The 19908-nt window shown below is 40.8% G+C and overlaps 1 long non-coding RNA gene across 1 annotated transcript; it reads left to right on the forward strand.

The window, feature by feature from the left end:
• The first annotated feature begins 10710 nt into the window (after window positions 1-10710).
• On the forward strand, window positions 10711-16168 carry LOC136421599 (uncharacterized). Its single transcript, XR_010753468.1, has 4 exons — window positions 10711-10825; window positions 11135-11280; window positions 14993-15112; window positions 15452-16168. It is a non-coding gene; the product is annotated as an uncharacterized lncRNA (long non-coding RNA).
• The last annotated feature ends 3740 nt before the right edge of the window (window positions 16169-19908 follow it).

A 19908-nucleotide genomic window follows, 5' to 3' on the forward strand; every position in this document is an offset into this window, starting at 1 on the left:
ATTTCAACTTGAAACTACCGTCCGCCGCACGCACAATGACAGTGTTGTCGGACAGGGGGGCACATTAATTCGGGAGAGAAGATTCGACTTGAATATCTTACCGCTAATCACATTTTATACAGCAGCTATTCGTTCCATCCTTGGCTTGAGGAGAGTGCTATGGATATAGACGTGTCCAAGTAAAAAAAAATACACGAAAAAACGGCCGCACCGCACACATCAGGCCTTTGCTAACATCCCGTTTGTTGAGTGGGTTGAACGTCACTCAAAGTCGATCCCCACTGTCATGGCAACGTGTACATTATTCATGGCAAGTTAGCTGGATGCCGTAGCAATGGTTATACTACTATGTCCATGTGTTCCTTGTTGTGTTAGGAGCAAACTTTGAGGAAAATATCGTCTTCAGTCCACTATCACACGCAACATTTAGACAAAAAAGTGTTCCTCACAAACCTTTTGTCGTCTGCTTGACGACATGATTCTGGGTAACAATATGGCGGCGGGAAAATACACGTGCCGTAGGTTGTAGCAACAAAGAGGAGTTTTGATGATTGATCACACTTGCACATCCAGTTGCACGTTAGCAAAAGAGATTGTAATAAGTTGTCTTGTAAATAATTGTGTTTAGCAGGCAGGAGATGTGACATTTGTCTTATAAACCAGCGAACAACCGTGCAGTGTGAGTCTCCCACGAAGCCCCCAGACTCTGTCAATAAGGGACGGAGAGTTTTTGACGTCGCCAACTTCTAATGCATGGTTATCGAAGCTTTTCAGGCAGTGTTCTGAATGTGTTAGTCTGTCAAGTTTGCATTTCTAGTGGTATTACTGATGTTGCATCTAGCACATATCCCTAAATACCCCGTTTTCGAAAAATCCCGAATTTAAGTACCCCACGAATTTATGTTACCCAACGTTACATCGATCTGGGAAACATTCTCAGAAGGATTACACAAGGAGGTACTGCATTGCTACGCAGGCTGGGCAGGAAGTAGTACAGTGATATCAGGGGTCTTCAGTAGTGTGGTGAATACAATAGCGCAAAAACATAACAGTTTCTGAAGAGGAAATATAAACTGTTTACATTATCGAAAACTGTTTACAATATCGAGTAGGCAGGCGAGCGGACGTAAAACCATAACTGTTTCTGTTTACTGAAGGTGATATAACTGTTTACATTAGCGAGATAAACTGTTTACAATATTGAAAGGAGGACGAGCGGCCTGTTAGCAGAAAGGAGGGAGGGATTGGGAGGGTACCCAACCGTACGCTAGAAGTGATAGCGACGAATGAGGCAGGGAGTGAGGACAAGTGGGGGGTAAGGGCGATAGCCAATGAGGGGAGCCGACATAAGAAGATTTTGGGCCAGATTTGGAGTACTTTGGAGCTGGTTCAAGTAGCTGCGTCACACAAGCAGATCGACGACAAAGACAAAGGGCTGTCTGTTCTCAAGCGGAAAAACCGCAACGGGCTCCTACTAAGGAAAATAACTTTGAAATTAACTGAACTTACACTGGAACTAGGAAGGAGGGGGATGGTAGAGCCAGATGACCAAAGGAAGGCTAAAGGTGACAAGACTGTAAAACTGCGCAAAGTCATGGAGAAAGAATATGACGAGTTGGAACAAGTAAAAGAAACTCTGACAAACGAACAAGTGATAGAAGAAGTAGAACAACAGGCTAGATTTTACAAATCGAAAGGTCCGGAAAAAACCGTCATCTTAGGTTACTCTATGATTAAGCACTTAAAGGGAAGTAAAATGTCAAGAGCTAGCAATGTCAAGTGTTTCACCCACCGGGGAGCACGAATTGAAGAATTACTTTCTCCCGCTCTCAGAATCGTGGCAAACGAAAATCCGTCCACAGTGATCGTACACGCCGGCATAAACAACAACAATGATCCAGAGAATGTAATCATCAACAAAACCCATCACCTGGCATCGACACTCAAACAGACGGGTGTGACAAGGATTGCGATCTCTGGAATAATCGAACGAGCCAATGGCGACAGTGAACGGACAGGTCGCATCAATCTGGGCGTGGCACAGGTATGCAAAAACAACGGCTGGCACTAAAATAACGTCGGGCCGCACTACCTCAGTTCGGATGGCGTCCACCTCAACAGGAATGGAACAATTCTTCTTGCAAAGAACATCATTGCCTATTTGAGAGGTGACCGGCAAGGGAGAACGCACTTAGGGACATCGTATGCTGACGCTGTGAGGGCCCCACCTTCGACAAATCAGGGTTTTCACAGACGATGAAATCCACCGAGCAGGTGGAAAAACAGAACTGCGGAACAGATTCGGCTCCTGAGACTAGCTCAAGAACTGTGATACCAGCTTTGCTTTCTTGTAATGACGAGTCACAGGACTCAATACCTACATCTTTATCTGATCGCGATAGAATGATTAAAGTTATTTCATGGAATGTAAATGGACTAAAAAGTAAACTTGAAGATGAAGACTTTGCAAACTTCCTAAAAGAATGTGATATCATAGGCCTACAAGAGACATGGGGAAACGACGATGATGACTTCTCAATTGACGGTTTTGAGGTTTACACGAGTAACAGGATTAGAAGTAAAAGAGCCATCAGAAATTCCGGGGGCATTGCTTTATGTGTCAAAGAAGAAATTAAGGAGGGGGTTAGTCGCCTACCCAGCAAATCGGAGAACATTATTTTGTGTGTATTAGGCAAAGACTTCTTTCAATGGGATATGAGTCTACTAATCGGTACAGTATACGTTTCTCCTGCGGGTTCGCCATTACATGATACGGAAGACATTTTTCAAATTATTGAAGTTGAATTGTCGCAGCACTTAGCGAAATTAGAAGATTGCAATTATGTACTAATGGGAGATTTCAATGCGCGAACTGGGAATTTGCGCGACTATATTGATGAAAAAGAGGATGATGACAGATTTATCCCTCTAACAACAAATTATACGTCTGACACAGCCCTACCCCAGAGGACATCACAAGACACATATGTAAACAGTTTTGGATATCACTTGATTAACCTATGTAGAGCTACAAGTTTGAGGATTGCTAACGGCCGGATGTTTGCAGACAAAGATATCGGCAGTTTCACAAGTATCCAAACTCATACACAGTCCACACACGGGATGCCGGGGAAAAGTGTCGTAGACTACCTCTTAGTGAAAGATAGCATGTTTGAAAAGGTTACAGATTTTTGTGTGGTAACCAGAATAGAGTCCGATCATTTACCACTTGTTTTTACTATACCTACCGGAAATCGTCCACTACCATGGACAGAGTCTAGCCTACGCTCAAATCCTATCACGACCCGTTGCAAGTGGAACCAGGACAGAGCACAAGACTTCAGAAGTGCACTGCAGGGGCAAACAGTACAAACGTTATTGAGGGAAATAGAGGCTGACTTAGAAAGAAATGAAATAGAATTGGCTGTGGAGAAAATCGGTCTATCTTTGGAAACGGCGGCCGCAAACATGAGACTTAATTCAGTCAAATCAGGGAAAAGCTCGGTATTCAAAAATAATTGGAATGCGAACGCGCTAAACATGAAGCGAGTAAAAGACTACATAAGTATAGGCGGGAACAAAGTGACCTTAATTGGAAGGTTTTTAAACAAACAAAGATAGGGTACAAAGCTTTGTTCAGGGCAAGACGTAGGGCACATACAGCGAATCTTAGGACTCGATTAAGAAACTTACATAGAGAACCCAAAGAATTTTGGTCACTTATAAAGGGGAAACGGGTTAGTACGATAGGCAACATTAGCGCCCAGGAGTTTGCAAACTTTTTCGAGGAACTTTATGGTAGTTTGGGCGAAGACGAACTGCACATTCATGAACCACAAGAGAGTCTATTACACGACACGGTCAATGACATCCTGGATAAGGACATTACAGAGGCTGAGATTATGAACAGTGTAAGAAATCTAAAGCCTGGCAAATCACCTGGCATTGATAAACTGTTACCAGAATTTTTTCAGGAGAGTATACCAATTTTATTGCCCTATCTGAAAATATTGTTCAACAAGTGTTTCAGTCTAGGTATATTCCCAAAGCAATGGACAGTCGGTATCATACACCCACTGTTCAAATCAGGCTTGAAGGACAATGTGAATAATTACAGAAGTATAACATTACTCTCTATCTTTGGTAAAATCTTCCTGTCGGTATTAGAAAAACGAATAAACAACTGGATGCAGGAAGAAGAGAAGTTCGATGAATCGCAAATGGGTTTTAGGAAAAACTTTGGGGTGATTGATAACTTATTTTGTTAAAATGCTTTAACACAAAAATACCTTACAAGACCAAGAGGGCGCTTCTATGTCGCATTTATCGACTTTTCTTAAGCGTTCGATAGTATTAATCGATCACACCTGTGGTTTAAACTAGCAAGAGGAAAAATAAGTAAACAGATATCTGTTATTCTACAAGCTCTTTATGAGGATGTCAGATCCTGCGTGAGAATAAATGGAGATATGAGTGAGACATTCAGATGCCACCGCGGAGTAAGACAGGGATGTATATTATCTCCATTCTTATTTGCCTTTTTTATAAGTGATCTGACTAAGCATTTAAAAGAAAACGGATGTAGGGGAATTCAGGTTCATGACACCGAAATACTAGATTTAATGTTTGCCGATGATCTGGCAGTATGTGCAGACTCTGTTGTGGGGTTACAACGGGCGCTAAATGCACTAAATTCGTATTGCCACAAATGGGGATTAACTGTTAACGAAGAAAAAACAACGGTTATGGTTTTCAGAAAAGGGGGGGCACTAAGAAAAAATGAAAAGTGGTTTTATGAGGGAAACAGGGTAGAAGTAGTAAATACGTATAAGTATTTAGGGACATTAATATCCTCAAGTGGAAGATGGTTTCGGGCACAGGAGGCCTTAGCTGGTCAAGCGTCGAAGGCCTTATTTATTATGAAAAAGAATATGGCCAAATTTGGTACCTTACCTCCAGATTTGACGTTTAAAATGTTCAATACACTTATCCTGCCGATCATGACGTATTGCTGTGAATTATGGGGCTTTCATGGTGCCAATCAACTAGACATTTTACACAGCAAATTTTGCAAATTCTTTTTAGGAGTCGGACAATCCACACCCAATGTGGCAGTGAGGGGTGAACTCGGGAGATACCCCCTCGGTGTTCTGAGACTAATTAGTATTGTGAAATTTTGGTTGAAATTACTAGAAATGAACGACATTAGGTATTCTAAGAAATGCTACAAAATGTTGTGCGATTTAGAAAAAGTGGGCAGGGGAGCCTGGGTAAGTGAAGTAAGTGGTTTATTATTCAGTAAAGGGTTGGGTGAAGCATGGGTCAATCAAAGTATAGGGAATAAAAACGCGTTCATTGCACTGTTCAAGAAACGAATAGTGACCCAGGATATAGAACAGTGGAAGGTTGAAATCATGACCAGCAACCGTCTAGCTACATACAGCACGGTTAAGGATAGATTTGCGGTTGAGAAATATTTAAAGGTACTAACTAACTTCGAGCAGAGACGAGCGATTGCGCGATTACGTTGCGCAGGACACAATCTAAATATTGAAAAGGGCAGGCACACAAAAACTGAAAAACGGGCAAGGCTGTATCAGCTATGCAGTGAAGGTGTGGTAGAGGATGAATATCATTTTGTACTCGAATGCCCTTTTTCCGTACTTTAAGGAAAACATTCATTCCATCTTTTTGTATTAAGAGGCCGGACCCACACAAATTCAGGGAAATTATATCCGGACCATATCAGTCCCTCTTATCAGAAAGTTCGGAAAATATTTGATAAGAGCGTTTGATATGAGAGATAAGTTTAGGAAGGACATTAGTCGCATCACTACGATTAACTCGGATTAACTCGAATCTCTGCTTGTATGTGGTAGCGTCTGCCCTGTGGTTTTACCTTGTTTCATTGTACTAGCTGTCCTTTTATTATCTCCATGAAATAAAAATGGAGATATTGTTTTGGGTGTGTCTGTGTGTCTGTTTGTTTGTTTGTCTGTTTGTCTGTTTGTGTTTCCGGACTACTGTAGTCAGCATAACTCAAGAACCTCTTGATGGATTGCGATGATATTTGGTATGTGGGCAGGTGTTGTGAAGCCGAAATTCAAGGTCGATTTTTGGCCCCCTGGTATGTGACCTTGGTACTGCAGCAGAAATTCCATTTTTGTATCTCTTGACCTGGACGTGCTATGGTATTAATTTTTTGGTGGCAGATAGCTTGTGGTGTAATGAAGACGTGGTGTGGGTTTGTGCCCCCTAGCAGCTTGCTCTGGAACTGCAGGGGCGTTATCATGAAAATCTTCTAAGGAGAATAACTGAACAAAGGAACGACGGATTTCCATGATATTTAGCATACAGGTAGCTTAGACAGAGATGTACACAATGAAGTGCAAATCATGTTAATTAGGGCTTCATTTGCATAGCTAATGAGGAAAATCTATATTTGCAGTGTTTTCCATCATAAGACTCAAATACATGTAACGTATGTAGTTTATGGAAAGTGGATCATCGACAGATACCAATTATGCAAATAAATTCCTAATTTGCATAATTAATGCAAACACCATATCTAATCTAATTGGAAAATTATAGGACTGTCAATATGATACTTAGTATGCAGGTAGCTTAGACAGAGATATACATAATGAAGTGCCAATTATACTAATTGTGACTTAATTTGCATAGCTAATGAGGAAAATCTATATTTGCAGAATTTTCCATTATCAGACTCAAATACATGTAACATATGTCGTTTCTGGAAAGTGGAGCATCAACAGATACCAATTATGCAAATGAATTCCTAATTTGTATAATTAATGCAAAAAAAACATTATTCATCTAATTGGAAAAATATAGGACTGTCAATATTGCAACATGTGTAAGTTAGATAAAGGTGTTTATGCCGAAGCATATATTATGCAAATCTGTAAGTCATTTGCATGAATAGAATTTTTCATGGAGATATGAGGTCGTGGAACTCTTTTTCATTCTTGTTTTATTACCTTCGCCGAGAAGGTTATGCAGAGGGTAGCGTTTGTGTGTATGTATGTAATGTACAGCATAACTCGAGAAGGCTTGGATGGATTGTCTTGATATTTGGTAGGTGGGTAGATCTTGATGAGACTAGGAAATGATCAAATTTTGGGTCCCCTAGCGGCTTGTTACGGTACTGCAGCGGAACTTCCTGTTTCGATATCTCGTGTTCTGGACAAGCTATGGAACTTAATTTTGAGTGGTAGATAGCTCTTTGGACAGAGAGTAAGTGGTACGGGTTTCGGCCCCCTAGCGGCTTTTTTGGAACTGCAGGAGCAGGTTTTGGTTCAGACTTTGAAAGGGAATAACTCATAAGGGCTTGATGGATGGTTATGATTTTTGGTAAGTAGATAGCTTGAGTGATGATGTACATGATTAGACACTTATTATGCAAATCAGTGTCTAATTTGCATAATTAATGAGGAAAGTTTATACATCCGCCAAATTCCACGATAGGACTCTCAAACATGTGACGTATGTAATTGAAGAAGAGAGAAATATTAATAGATATCAATTATGCAAATGAAGACCTCATTTGCATAATTAATGAGAAAATACTATAACTCAAGATGGGCTTGATGGATGGTAATGATTTTTGGTATGTAGATAGCTTACGTGATGCTTTGAATGATTGGACGATGATTATGCAAATCAGATTCTAATTTGCATAATTAATGAGACAATTTTAAGAAACCGCTGTGTTCCATGATATGACTATTGAAATATGTGACATTTGTTACTGAGGAATTTTGATGGATAAAAATATGCAATGTAGGCCTAATTTGCATAATTAATGAGAAACTACTATAATTCCATACAGGTAAATGATGGCAATTTCATACTTGTGTCATTTGGAAGTTATGTGAATGTGAACATCTTTGAATCAAATTATGCTAATAAGGACCTCATTTGCATAATTCATGATAAATGTTACTTTGTTAGCATAACCTTCTTTGTTAAGCTAATACTTTTGTTTTTTGGGTGAAGAAGATCAACTGGTATGATTTATAATTAATGAGAAACACTCCTGATACGTCAGTCAAAAAGTTTAAAATCATTTGGCGAAGGTATGTGGTCGTGGAACTCTAGTTGTTGTTGTTGTGTGTATTTTATATCTTATTGCTAAGGACAAATTAGTGTTCTAAAGCAAAGAATAAAGATTCGATAAGTTAAGGATTAGGGGACATCCGTCCAATTTGCGAGCCGACAGGAAACGTGAATTCTCTTCTCCGTAAACTCCGAAGAGAACTAAGTTTCCTGTCTATTCACAAACTGGCCAGACATGTTATAGGATAGTCGTGCGCACGTCACGAAGAACAAAGGATAGGAGTAAGGGGGTTAATAAGGGTAGATGTGGTAGCTGGGAGGTCAAAGACCGAGGGAAAGCGACACTCCGAGGACTGCGGACTTGGACTCCAGAATGTAACCTTCCCTTGCTTCCACACTTCGCCAGCCACCATGATGCGCGATAAGCCGGTCTGAGACACCCATGGCTGCTGCAGTGCTTGCACCACCCGGCCGAGCGAAGGTTGTGTAGACCGTATTTGGTGGGGTCCAAACCGATGGTTGACCACATGGCGAGTACTGTCTCTCGAGCCCGAGTGTAAGACATAGGATCCCGTCGTAGGAAGAGGTTGCCATTGTGGTTAGCAACCCTACGGAAAAGCTTGATGTGGCCGGAGGAGTTGGAGGACTTGAGGAAGCGTTTGAGTAGAGACACAGGGCAGGAGACAGAGTCTGTTGCGGCAATGCAGATCCAGTTACCCTTCCTGAACTGGTCGTTTTTGCGTTTCTCAAGGAAGAGGGCAACGTAGCCATCGCAGAAGCTCATGTCGTCTACATGCAGTTGGTTTAAGTCGTCTCAGCGTAGAAACCCGGCAAGGCCGAGGACAATGAGGCAGAGCGTCTGTAAGGAATCAATGTTCGTTGAAAGTGAGGCGTAAGTGGTGCACAGCTGTCGGATGTTGCATGAAGGGGTCTCACTAAATACCGAAAACAACCGAAAACTAGAGATAAATATTAGCTGCTTCAGCAAATATGAACAGGTTTGCTTTTTAGTGTAACTAATGTGGGGGAAAGGTAACATTTCTAAGTAAGTAGTTGAAATACAGCATAATTCACTTCATCTCCCTCCCCTTGCAAGAAATGACTGTTTTGAAATGGACTGTTTTGTAAAAGCCACCCCCTTGGGAGAATGAACTCTTCCGGTGGTACATGAACATCCTTACTCTTAATCTGTCGCCATGACCCTTAATCCGACAGCACAGACCATATTCTGTCACCCTTTCTCCTAATCCGTCATCATTATCATTAATACATCATTGTAACCCTTAATCCGTCACCGTAGCCCTTACTCCGTCACCATAAGCCTTAATCCGTCACGAAAGTTTTAAATTCCTCACCATTGCCGTTAATCCGTCACCATAGCCAGTAATCCGACCTCATAATCATTCATCCGTCCTCATAACCCTTCATACGTCACTCTTGCCCTTAATACGTCATGATAATCTTTAATCCGTCAGGAAAGTCTTTAATCCGCCAGCGTTGCCCTTAATCCCCTCAACATAGCACTTAATCTTTCACCACAACGCTTAATACGTCACCATAGGCTTTAATCCATGACTCTTTCCCTTAATCCGTTACCATAAACCTTTATCCGTCAGCGTTTCCTTTAATCCGCCATCGGAGACCCTAATCCGTCACCCTTTCTCTTAATCCGTCATCCTTATCATTAATCCATCACTGTAACCCTTAATCCGTCATCCTCGCCCTTACTCCGTCACCATAAACCTTAATCCGTCACGAAAGTCTTAAATACTTCATCGTTGCCGTTAATCCGTCACCATAGCCAATAATGCGACCCAATAATCCTTAATCCGTTCCCATAACCCTTAATACGTCACTGTTGCTCATAATACGTCATGATAATCTTTAATCCGTCAGGAAAGTCTTTAATCCGTTAGCGTCCCCCTTAATCCCCTCAACATAGCACTTAATCCGTCACCACAACCCATTATCCATCACCACAAACCTTTATCCATCAGCGTGTCCTTAAATCCACGATCAGAGACCATAATCTGTCATCCTTACCCTTAATCCGTCACCATAACCCTTAATCCGACAACATAACCCTTAATTCGATACATTTAATCAATCACCATAGCCAATGATCCATCCCCATAACCCTTAATACGTCACCGTAACCCTTGATTCGTCAGTCTTGCCCTGTATACGTCATAACAATCTTTAATCCGTCAGGAAAGTCTTTAACCCCTCAGCCTTGCCCTTATCCCGTCACCATAGCACTTAATCCGTCACCATAACCCTTAATCTGTCACCATAGCCCTTAGTCCGATACCCTTGCCCTTAATCCGTCACCATAAACCTTAATCCGTCACCGTAACCCTTGGTCCGTCACTCTTGCCATTTATACGTCATAATAATCTTAAAGCATGAAAATAAGGATATGACACACACATAAACATGCATTTCTTCGGTTACACCCTGACGCAGTACATTGGCGTGTGCATTCCAAGGCCCCCATAAGACTCCTGTACTGTTGACCCAGACATGTCCAGACAGAAGCGGTATCAGTTAACTTCCCATGTGCCGCCGCAAGCAGACTGTCCTTGAAACAGGGCCAGGCTGCCAATTACAGGCACAAGGTCACAGAGAAGTGGGAACAAAGAACCCTTTTCAATTTGGTTATTTGGTGGCTGAAGAGCTGTGTGTGTAGCTGGTTTCTGGTGCAGCACTGTTGATCTAAACGAAGATGCGAATGGATACAGAAAAGGTGTGTGAACCCTTTCAATTTCTATCTATATACTACCTTGCTTTAAGAACGAATTGTACTTTGGTAGAGCCTAGAGTTTCTAGTAAGAGTACCTATGTGTTGTTTGTTACCCTTACTGTTCATTTTGTCGCCGATACATTGTCTACTTTCACTAAGTGGCGTGACCTCGACCTCAGTGTTGTTTCGTCTTAAACTGTTTTGAATATTAACATTGCATCTCTAGATCATATAACTGATTGGTCAGTTCAGTTGTGTAACCACTCCCAAAATGTAAAAAAAAGTTGATGTCCGTATAAATATGTTTGACAGGTCTAGAGACGGCCCACTCTCCCAGAAGCAAGCGACGAACATGAACCTGGGCGGCATGGCCGACACCGCGAAGGTAAACCGCCGCAGAATACAATCCACACACGCTCGCGGTGTTACTGGGTCTTGGAGGAACTATGAATAGCTGGGTAAGCAGAAACCTACTTTTTTGGCAAACGATTGGCTGAAGCTCTTCTGTTTTTGAACATGCAGCAGAGTTTTTACACTTAAGAATACAAATCAACCTGGTGCTGAATTTTAAGAATTGAGAAACTATATTCTGTATTTACAGTCGTACGGCGATCGCACTAAGGCCCCCATTCCACTAGACGGTGATCCGCGCTGCGACTTTGCTGCGACCTAAGTTGGATTTGTGTAATCATTGACTTCATGCTTGGGATATCATGCAGAATGTAGATGTCTGACTGAAAGGACAGCAAAATACACAAGGCGTAAAATTACTCGTTCATAATTATCAATGAAATTCAGTGAGCGCTCTGTCAAATTTTAGGTCGCAGTGAGGTCGCCACCCCAGTGGTTTTCAGGTATACGTGGTATATATCGGATCGTATAGCAAATCATTACATGTATGAATTATGTCTGCAAGATCTATTCGTTTCAAAGATAAAACGTATTGTTCTGTCGGTAGACTTGATTGATGGCCGGGTTATACAACAATTTTTATTGACGCAACAAAAGTACAGCGACTTTCGTTAGGTCTACTATATCTATACATACATACGTACAATAACTTTTACGAAAGCCCTGTGATCGTGGAATAGTCAATGATCATGCTACAATCCGTCTTAAATTTATGTGATGATTCCCCCAACCTTACCTTTCATTTGATGTCTTGTTTTAATATCAACTTGCAACATATATGTATATATCAATACCGTAATTATAATTACTATAAGAAAATAGCGAAAGTAACACCGAATGTTGAAAACTTCAAATGCCCCACTTCGACTAGTGGCACTTTTTATTGTCCATAAAGAGCAAGTTAACCCCTGTATCAATAACGCTGATTTAGAACATCGCCTCCTAATCCCCTGTTGAAACTTATTTTCAAAAAGCTGAAGGCACAGGTATAATCGATCACATTATGAATGAACTTTGAAATTAATTTATCAGGTGTGTCCCGTTGAGCTGTGACAAGAAGATAGATCAGGTATCCCCCGTGCCGATTTGTAAATAGCGTATGCACTACTCTCCGTACATCGAGAGTTTCCACTGAACATGTCTTTGATAGTTCCGACTTGGCAAGTGTGCGTAACTTTGTTTGCCATGATCGACAGTTGCGTAATTTCTTTTTAAGCAAAATAGTTTGAAATTCTCACTATGACCTTCGGCGACAGTAAGCTAGACGGATCCATTCCACGCTAGTATTTACATCCATGCCCCACATCCTCCTTAGAGCGACCTGTCGCGGTAAGGTTACTGTCGTCTGCAAGGTTGCTATGACGACGCCAGGCGGGCGGAAGCGGTAGAGATGTTTGTATGTTGAACCTGGTACCCCGGGTTAAGTAGCTGTCCCTTATAGTATTTACAGACGGACATGTGTAAAACAGCCAGTATATAAGTTTTAAACTTGTCGCTTTAATGAGAAGAGTTACACGTATTTGGAATAGATAACCCCTTTTTGTTCATGTCCCTGTATTTCTGTCCCAAAACTGGGACACACCAGGCATCTGGAGGACATGGTATTTAGAAAAAAAGTACTCATAACGGCACCTGTACGACACATATTTGAGATACTTCAATGAAGAACATGAAATGTTAATTTTCCAAATTTCATAATTTTCATAAATAATGCAAAACAATTCATAAATCGTTGGTATTAACTTTAGGACTTTCAATCGTGTGACAAGTGGAACAAAAGAAAACAGGAACATTGTTTGATGTCGAAAAATTGCAAAACTAAACGTTGATTTGCATAATTCATACTAAAATGGACAAACTATCTGTCATGTCTGTATTCCTCCTTCTGAAACATTGTGGGATATCGAATATCTTTTCCAATTCAGGTCTCAATGTCATATAGTTCATGGAAATGTCACTTTTCAGATATCCGATATCTTTACCGGCAATTACTACGTCCACATTCAATTGATTGGCTTAGATAATTCTTTATACGAGTTTCTCTGTCCCAAAACTGGGGCACGCCAGGCCTCTAGGGGACATGGTATTCAGACAAAACGTAAGTCCCAAAACGACGCATAACGGCACGTGTGCAACACATATTTTGGATACGTCAATCAAGAACGTTCATAACTAAATGTTAATTTTGCAAATGATTGTCTAACTTGGTGCAAAACAGTTCAGAAATCATCTGCATATACTATAGGACTTTCGATAGTGTTATATGTGAAATATAAGTAAACCGGAACATCGCTTAATATAATAGAAAAATTACAAAACTAAACGTCAATTTTCATAATCCATACATACGATGGACAAATAGTCTATATTCTCCCTTTGATCCGTAAATATTGTCACAAGTGTAATACAGATGATGAGAAACATCGTGGAATATCGAATGTCTTTTCCAATCAGGTCGTCAATCTGTATGACCCAATGTCATACAGTTCATGGCAATGTCACTTTTCAGATATCACCGTACGGGCAATACTCACGTCCGTATTCAATTAATTGGCTTAGATAACCCTTTTTTGCTTGTTCTGACTACTTCTGTCCCAAAACTGGGGCACACCAGGCCTCTAGGGGACATGGTATAGAGCGAAAACGTTAGCCTCCAAACGACGCATACTGGCACCTGCACAACACACATATTACATGTGTAAACCAGATGAAGAGAAACAATGTGCGGTATCTTTTCCAATTCAGGTCGTCAATCTGTATGACCCAATGTCATCCAGTTCAGGGAAGTGTCACTTTTCAGACACACACCAGCACCTATACAGCACATATTTTGGATACGTCAATCAAGAACATGCATAACTACTAGTATATGTTTATGTTGCACATGTCTCGTTTGCATAAATGACACAAGACAGTTCATAAATAATCTGCATTCATTATAGGATTTTAAATCGTGTGACATGTGTAAGGAACATCGCTTGATATGGAATAATGACAAAACTAAATGTTGATTTACATGATTCATACTATATGATCATCTATATTCCTCTTCTGATCATGATCCGTAAATGTTGTCACGTGTAATCCAGACGGACAGATACACATAGGATATCAAATATCTTCTCTTAGACTAATTCAGGATGTCAAACTGTGTGACCCAATGTCATACAGTTCATTGAAATGTCACTTTTGAGATATCTGTTCACACAACCCTTGAGGTCAGCCTTGTTATAAGGATCCTGAGCCTCGTGTCTGTAAATTTGCATCGTCAAGAGAACGCAGCTGATTCAGCATTAGGGAACAGGTTTCTAGACTGATGTTTACTTTAATGTCGCGGCTGAGTGTGGGTCACCAGCCGTGACCCTGCCGGTCAGTCTTTCAGACAGCAAAAATAACTACTGGGGATATGCTGTCACTGCTATCACAGGAAAGTCAAAATAGCGGTGACCTTACAAGCAGTTTGTTTACTCAGTCATGGACAAGTTCTAAATGTTTATATATGCATTATTATATAGGTTCCTTGTTATGTTTCCTCTCAATCGAACTTTCCGATGTAACCGTTAGAGCCAGTGGGCTTTGCTCTGTACGCGCCCAATTTTTGATAAATGCCATTTTGAATAATTCGGATGATGATTGGTAGCGATACATTACATGTTGCAGATTATATTCGTCAGTCAGATGATATCTTTATATTTCCCAGCTGCTCATACCTGCTCAACTATACTGGATATTTCTGATATATGTTTCCTTCCATCACAGCAAACCTTGGGGCTTGGTGGAAACTGGTAGGAATCAATACAAGCTGTGTACCAGCTACAGATGTCTGTCCCTCACAGCTGGCTGGCATGGGGTGAAAGATGTCAGAGGAAATAAAGGAAGGTGAAGAGATTTTCTTATATTGTTTGTTGTTAATCAGATTTTGACTTTTGTTGAAATTATTTTTAAAACGGCTCATGTGACAATATCGTTGGAAAGGTCAACTATCAACTATAGAAAACTATTTGACATGAATCATTACATTTCATGCCTCCAGATTGCCATACAAGAGTAAGTTACTGTGTCATAGGGGTGTACTAAATCAGATTATAGTATTTTCTTTAAACCCTAGAAATTTTAACATTAATTTACTTAACTCTCTCAGACCACGAAGGTTCATCAAAACATTTCCTTTGTCCCAAGATACAATATCATTAATATTTGTGTTCGAATTCTCCACAGAACTGATCAACCATCTAATTCTACAGTCGTCGAGAACATGAGGGAGGAACGCCACAGGGGATGCCTGACCAGCATCAGAGCCGTGTGCAGCCAAATGATTGCGCAGTTACAGCCAGAGAAAAGCTGACACGATTTAGAGAATTCACACGCTGACGTGCACATGTTGTCCACGTCATTTGATCTAAACGAATATGTATTGTCTATAGTATTGTTTATTTTATTGTGCGACTTTTAGTGGCTGATTTTGCATGTATATCAAAGAAAATACAAGTGTTAACCTCGCCGATGACAGCTCAAATCAAACCGGATGTACGAATGGTGGAAACACTATTCAAATGTGTATGCAATTGCAATCACAAGCTGCAGTAACATTTTACTCCGTCACATAATGTCCAAGAAGTTTCAGTGCAACTCCTTACCGAACTTGCAACGGTTACTGTAAAATAAGTCTGCTATTGTTGTGCTATAATTCTTATTCTTTGACATCTTTGACGGGTATTCGTTTGTTTAAGTGGACTGCAGCGAAGCGATAAAGTAATCAATGTTGTGTAAGCAGAGTAAGACAGTAAAAAGACAAGAGATTTCAAAGGCAAGGAAGTTTAGGTCAAAAGAGCAAAAGAGACCTTCAGTAAGGATCGTAGTAATTAGGCAACATTATGAAGTCACAATCAGTCAGTTTTATAACGGTAAGTGTGCACCGTGCTAAGTGTGCAGAAATCCTTGTTTCTGTGTCATTTCTTTATCGTTGATGTGGTCGTAAACTAACATTAGCAACAAAAACATCCCCCGATCAATCACGCCCAATATTACTGACTCCAACACTTTCTAATCCAACATCACATTAAATAACGAACGTATATTAACCCTCTATCGTTGGGGATCTTGCCGTCCCTTACTTTTCGACAAGACCACAACAACATGATGCTCAGTGGACCTTGCTCGTCCTTTAGTACAGTGGGCCTTGTGTCCAGTTGTGCCAACGGCAAAGTCACAACAACACCAAACTAATAACATTCATCTCTTACACCTAAAATGAGTGGCAAAAACCACCCCTCCAATCAAAATGGTCGTACCTAACCCGAAACTAGGAAAGATGTAAAAGGGAACCAACATTAGCGACAAAAACCACCCCCAATATCATCGATTCCAACACTTTCTAATCCAACATCACATTAAATAACAAATCTATATTAACCCTCTATCGTTGGGGATCTTGTCGTCACTTACTTTTCGACAAGACCACAACAACATGATGCTCAGTGGACCTTGCTCGTCCTTTAGTACAGTGGGCCTTGTGTCCAGTTGTGCCAACGGCAAGGTCACAACACCACCACACTAATAACATTCATCTCTTAAAACTTAAACTAGTGGCAAAAACCACCCCTCCGGTCAAAATGGTCACACCTAACCCAAAACTAGGAAAGATATTGGGAACCAACACTAGCGACAAAAAACACCCCCAATATCATCGATTCCAACACTTTCTAATCCAACATCACATTAAATAACAAATCTATATTAACCCTCTATCGTTGGGGATCTTGTCGTCACTTACTTTTCGACAAGACCACAACAACATGATGCTCAGTGGACCTTGCTCGTCCTTTAGTACAGTGGGCCTTGTGTCCAGTTGTGCCAACGGCAAGGTCACAACACCACCACACTAATAACATTCATCTCTTAAAACTTAAACTAGTGGCAAAAACCACCCCTCCGGTCAAAATGGTCACACCTAACCCAAAACTAGGAAAGATATAGGGAACCAACACTAGCGACAAAAAACACCCCCAATATCATCGATTCCAACACTTTCTAATCCAACATCACATTAAATAACAAATCTATATTAACCCTCTATCGTTGGGGATCTTGTCGTCCCTTACTTTTCGACAAGACCACAACAACATGATGCTCAGTGGACCTTGCTCGTCCTTTAGTACAGTGGGCCTTGTGTCCATTTGTGCCAACGGCAAAGTCACAACACCACCACACTAATAACTTCCATCTATCACACCCACACATTAGTGAAAAAAACATCCCTCCAGTGAAAATGGTCACACCCAACCCACAGCAAGAAAAAATTAGTAAGAACGCAAAAAAAAGAAAACTAGCAAGAAAAACACCCTCCGTCAAAATAGTCACACCCAACATTAGCGACAAAAAACACCCCTCCAAATAAAAAGGTCACAGCCAACATGGCTGCCCCCATCCTTGGATGCAAAAACAGAACAGGACAACCGAAAACAACCGAAAACAACCTTAAACAACCGAAAACAACAAAATCACTAAATACCGAAAACAACCGAAAACAACCTTAAACAACCGAAAACAACAAAATCACTAAATACCGAAAACAACCGAAAACAACAAAATCACTAAATACCAAAAAAAAACGAAAACAAACAAAAGCAACCAACAAAATCACTAAATACCGAAAACAACCGAAAACGACCGAAAACAACCGAAAACAACTCGAAAACAACTGAAAATCGAACACAACTCGAAAACATCACGAAAATAACCGAAAACAATTCGAAAACAACCGAAAACAACTCGAAAACAACACATTTTAGCAGACGCACTTATTTTGAGCTTGAGTTTGCTGTGTTCTTAATGCTGTTCGCGATGTTAAAAGATACCCTTTGAAATCCCTTCAAAATACTGGCAGATGTAACGTTGAAGTGGTGTAGTTAATATAATCTAGGTGTGTCCCTTACAAGCTCACGTTGGAACTATACATGAGCATTTTTGTTAAACACTGTAAAGGAGGATCACTGATCAACAGATTTCTTTGATATTCAGCATGCAGTTTAATACAAAGTGACGTACATGTAATCTATAGCAGGTGGAATATTGGTGCATACCAATTATGCAAGTAAGTGAATGATTTGCCTTATTAATAAGTGCCACTTTCCTTTAAAAAAAAGTTATTTGCCCCAGAGCCAGGGTCAGACTGATAATCTCCGCTTCAGGTGATATCTAATTTATTTCATGTACCAATCTTGGATCACGGTCAGACAGGCAACTGTAACGGTGCCTCGACAATATAAAGGTCAGACAGGCAACTGTAACGGTGCCTCGGCAATATAAAGGTCAGACAGGCAACTGTAACGGTGCCCCGGCAATATAACGGTCAGACAGGCAACTGTAACGGTGCCCCGACACTATTACGGTCAAACGGTCAAAAGCAGTGCCCCGACAACGGTGGCACCAGCGGTACCCAGACAATAAGACAGATAGGAAACAACAACGGTGCCTAGCAATGATACGGACAGACAATAACCATGCTCAGACAATACAACGAACGGTGCTCCAACGGTTGTGCGATAAACAAAGATAACAACAGGACACAAGTAGTCCAGCCCCTGGGGCGTCGCTAAAAACTAAATCGGCGTATCATCGATGGCTCCGTCAATTCCACGACAGTAAACGTAAAATAAGTTTGCAGCACATGTGAGTATTAGCAATGCATAGTCGTACCCTATTTGGCACAAGTTCTACAAGTTGGGATGGGCGGGAGGGAAAAAACTCAGTGTGGACAGTAAGTAAACAGGCAAGTACTCCAGAGTGACCCGCAGAGCAGGGAGAAAGTTTTCGTTTCTTAGAAACTACTGGCCAGGGGGAAGTCCCAGCTGACGTCATGACCGCATGGTTTTGTCGAACGCTGATTGGCTGTTCCGGCCAGGGGACGCTAAGGTAATTTATTCAACCCCTGCTCTTCAAAGTGGGAAGCCTCATGGGCCAAACTAGTTCATATCCGGGCGTTGCGTCCGGCCTAAATTCTTATTTATTTTTGTACCAATCTTGGGTACACATGGGTGGTCCCTTTAGTTTGTAGGGTAGGGTTTTGCGAGGGGGCATTATGTAAATTGTCAGTAGAGAGCCAATGCACCCCCTATGATGATTACAGATGTTTCATGATATGATTATGTGTGCCGCCATATTAAGTTGACATTCTGGAAAATATGGCACCTACGACAAGTGGTTATGGGTGTTGATATTTCTTATTACATTTGCCAAGAAGGTTATATCATTTTTAAGCTGCATGGCATTAATCCTAAACTTGAGATGAAAACTCTATCTATGTATATATATATATATATATATATGTCACAGTAGAGATGGCGATTCAGGACAATCGGCGATTGTCCTAGGACAGATCGCGATCGCCGTTTGTCCTAGGACAGACTGCGATCGCGATCTGTCCTAGGACAATCGCCGATTCTTCTAGTAGAGATTGCGATCGCAATCTGTCCTAGGACAAATGGCGATCAAAACTTTATGATGCTGAGATATTAAGGAAACAGCAATATTTTTTTATAAACCATGATTTAATTAAGTATTGACAAACTCTTATCAAAACTCAATTGATGCTAAGATAAAGGAAACAGCAATATACAGCAAAAATATTTGATAACCCTCTAATTATTATTGTTCTGACAAAGTTGTGAAATCAT

Source organism: Branchiostoma lanceolatum, chromosome 16, assembly GCF_035083965.1.
Source record: "Branchiostoma lanceolatum isolate klBraLanc5 chromosome 16, klBraLanc5.hap2, whole genome shotgun sequence".
NCBI lineage: Eukaryota > Metazoa > Chordata > Leptocardii > Amphioxiformes > Branchiostomatidae > Branchiostoma > Branchiostoma lanceolatum.